This window comes from Austrofundulus limnaeus, unplaced genomic scaffold (assembly GCF_001266775.1).
Source record: "Austrofundulus limnaeus strain Quisiro unplaced genomic scaffold, Austrofundulus_limnaeus-1.0 Scaffold373, whole genome shotgun sequence".
Lineage (NCBI taxonomy): Eukaryota > Metazoa > Chordata > Actinopteri > Cyprinodontiformes > Rivulidae > Austrofundulus > Austrofundulus limnaeus.
The window spans coordinates 324823-327731 of NW_013952775.1; the positions used below are offsets into that span (position 1 = coordinate 324823).

The following is a 2909-nucleotide window of genomic DNA, read 5'->3' on the forward strand; positions in this document are numbered from 1 at the left end:
ACACACACACACACACACACACACACACACACACACACACACACACACACTGTTTTGCTATCTTTACGGGGACTTTGCATCGACTTCCATTCATTTCTATAGCTTATCCCCGACGCTTCACCACACAAACCGTCATCTAACCTGGGCTTTGGTCCCCACAAGGTAATATATTTTGAAACAATTGGCTATGCAAGTATAACACACACAATAAAGACAATAGTAAAAAAAAAATCCTGAACTAATGAATGTTTGAATCGACCCATGAAAACTAAATAAAATATCTCTGACTTAGCTAATTTTGCAAATGTGTTAAGCTAAAATTTGGGGTGGTAGTAGCTGAGTATAGTTCCTAACGCAGACTTCGAACGCATCAATTTGAATCATGACATCTCTGACTCAGATTTAAGGCCAGCTAAAAAAAAATCACTAACATTTTATTATTTAGCTCACGTTTCTTACATTTAGCTAAATTTTACTAAAGTTAAAATGTTAAATTATGAATTTAAATGTAAAAGCTAATGTAAATGTTGCGAATAAATGTTAAAACTTTACATTTAAATATTTCAGAATGGAATGCAGCCTTTGCTGTTTGTGCACTGTGTTTGGTGTGATGTCATCATACTGCAACAAAAACAAACACTAACGCTGCTAATGCTACTAACAATGCTAACACTGCTAATGCTACTAACACTGCTAATGAAACTAAAACTAGTAACCCTGGTATTGTCACTATCTCAGCTAATGCTGCTAACACTGCTAATGCTGCTAATGTCACTATCACAGCAAATGCTGCTTATACTGCTAATGCTACTAACACTGCTAATGCTACTAACACTGCTAACGACAATAACACTGCTAATGTTGCTAACTTCATTATCCCAGCAAATGCTGTTAACGTTGCTAACACTACAGACACTGTTAATGCTGCTAGTTTTGCTAACACTGCTAATGCTGCTCTCAATTCAATTCGATTCAAAAATCCTTTTTTGATCCCAGGGAGAAATTAGTTGTTATAACTCATTTAACTAAAAGGTTATTGTAGATAGTGATGGCTGTGGGCAGGAAAGATCTTCTGTAGCGGTCTGCATTACAACAAAACTGAAAAAGCCTCCTAATGTTACTAACRCTGCTAATGATGCTAATGCTACTAACAMTGCTAATGAYGCTAATGCTACTAACACTGCTAACGTCAATATCACAGCAAGTGCTGCTAACACCACTAACGCTACTAACACTGCTAATGCTGCTAACGATACTGCTAAGGTCCCTATCACAGCAAATGCCGCTAATATTGCTAACACAGCTAACAACGCTAATATAGCAATGTTGCGAACACTGCTAACTCTCAACAAGACATCGAACTCGCAATTGTGTCCGGTGTCCGAGACGCACTTCAAATTGCCGGACCACAGGTACCACCCATATTGTTTTCAATGAACATTTTGAATTTTAAATACTATTTTCAGCAGCGTTAGCAGCATTATCAAAGTTAGCMGCGTTAGCATGTGYTTAMTTTTGTTGCAGGATGATGACATTACAACAAAAACTGCGCACCAACAGCAAAGACTGCATTCCATTTCAAAATACTAAATATAAACTTTAATATTTAGCAACAATATTTAAGACCCATTTTGTTTTACATTTAGATTCAGGATTTAATATTYACACAAAACATTGAAATTTATCATTTAGTAACAATTTGCAAACTTTAAAGACAGTGAGATAATAATATTTACTATGATTTTACACTCAGAAAGAGAGCCAAACAATGAAAATGTGTTAGTGGTGGCCTCCGTCCTCTCTGTCTCTGTGCTGCTGGAACAAAGACGTCGCTCAGTCAGACACGTTTTCATATTTCAGAGCCGTTCTGGATCTCGGTGTCATAAATCACAGCGTGCAGTAAAATATAATTAAAACCATGAGGTGAGCGAGCCGCAGTTTAATTATTATCTGATGCAAAAAAAAAAAGGAGTAGAGGGCGAAATGTTAACATGGGTTTCAACTGGAAAAAGACATAAAGTTACTGAATGTGTATCAAACACACAAAAACTAATAACGCTTYAAATACAGCGGCTGATTTTTAACACCAGCACACAAAGATTAGAGGATTAGGGTTTTTGCCCGTGTCAGCTCCGTTAGCAAAATATCTCACAAACCACTGAATGGAGTTTATTGAAACTCCCAGAAAGYAATCATTGTATAATCATCTACAACTGACAGACTTTTGGAGACCTTTTTTCAAGATGGCCGTCACAGCTTAAGAGCTTTAGCAAACACRAAAATAGCTCAAACTCAGTCGGCTAAACAGACACTGAACTAAAGTTTGGGGTGGKTTTAGCTGAGAGTCATTAACTACAGGTTCTCTGAGCTCTAAATGACGGTGCAGAATCTGGTTTTACCTTTGAATCARCTCTGTCTGTTAGCAAAATATCTCACAATAAAGAGACGCCTGAGCCTCCCTGATCAAACGGCTGCCCCCAAGACCTAACTCTGGGATGAGAGGAAAATGATGGATGGATGGATGGATGGATGGTTGGTTGGTTGGTTGGTTGGATGGATGATGGATGCTTGGTTGGATGGATGATGGATGGATGGTTGAATGGATGATGGATGGATGGATGGTTGGATGATGGATGGATGGATGGATGGATGATGGATGGATGGTTGGATGATGGATGGATGGATGGATGGATGGTTGGATGATGGATGGATGGATGGATGGATGGATGGTTGGTTCGTTGGTTGGTTGGTTGATTGGTTGGATGGATGTTGGATGGATGGATGGTTGGTTGGATGGATGGATGGATGGATGGTTGGATGATGGATGGATGGATGGATGGATGGATGGATGATGGATGGATGGATGGATGGATGGATGGTTGGATGGGTGGACAGATGGATGGATGGTT

At 38.9% G+C, this 2909-nt stretch overlaps 1 protein-coding gene across 1 annotated transcript in view; it reads right to left on the reverse strand.

Annotated features, from left to right (window-relative positions):
• The window catches only part of fat4 (FAT atypical cadherin 4), a gene marked incomplete in the record, with an annotated part of 174658 nt that overhangs the window by 16821 nt on the left and 154928 nt on the right, over positions 1-2909 (reverse strand).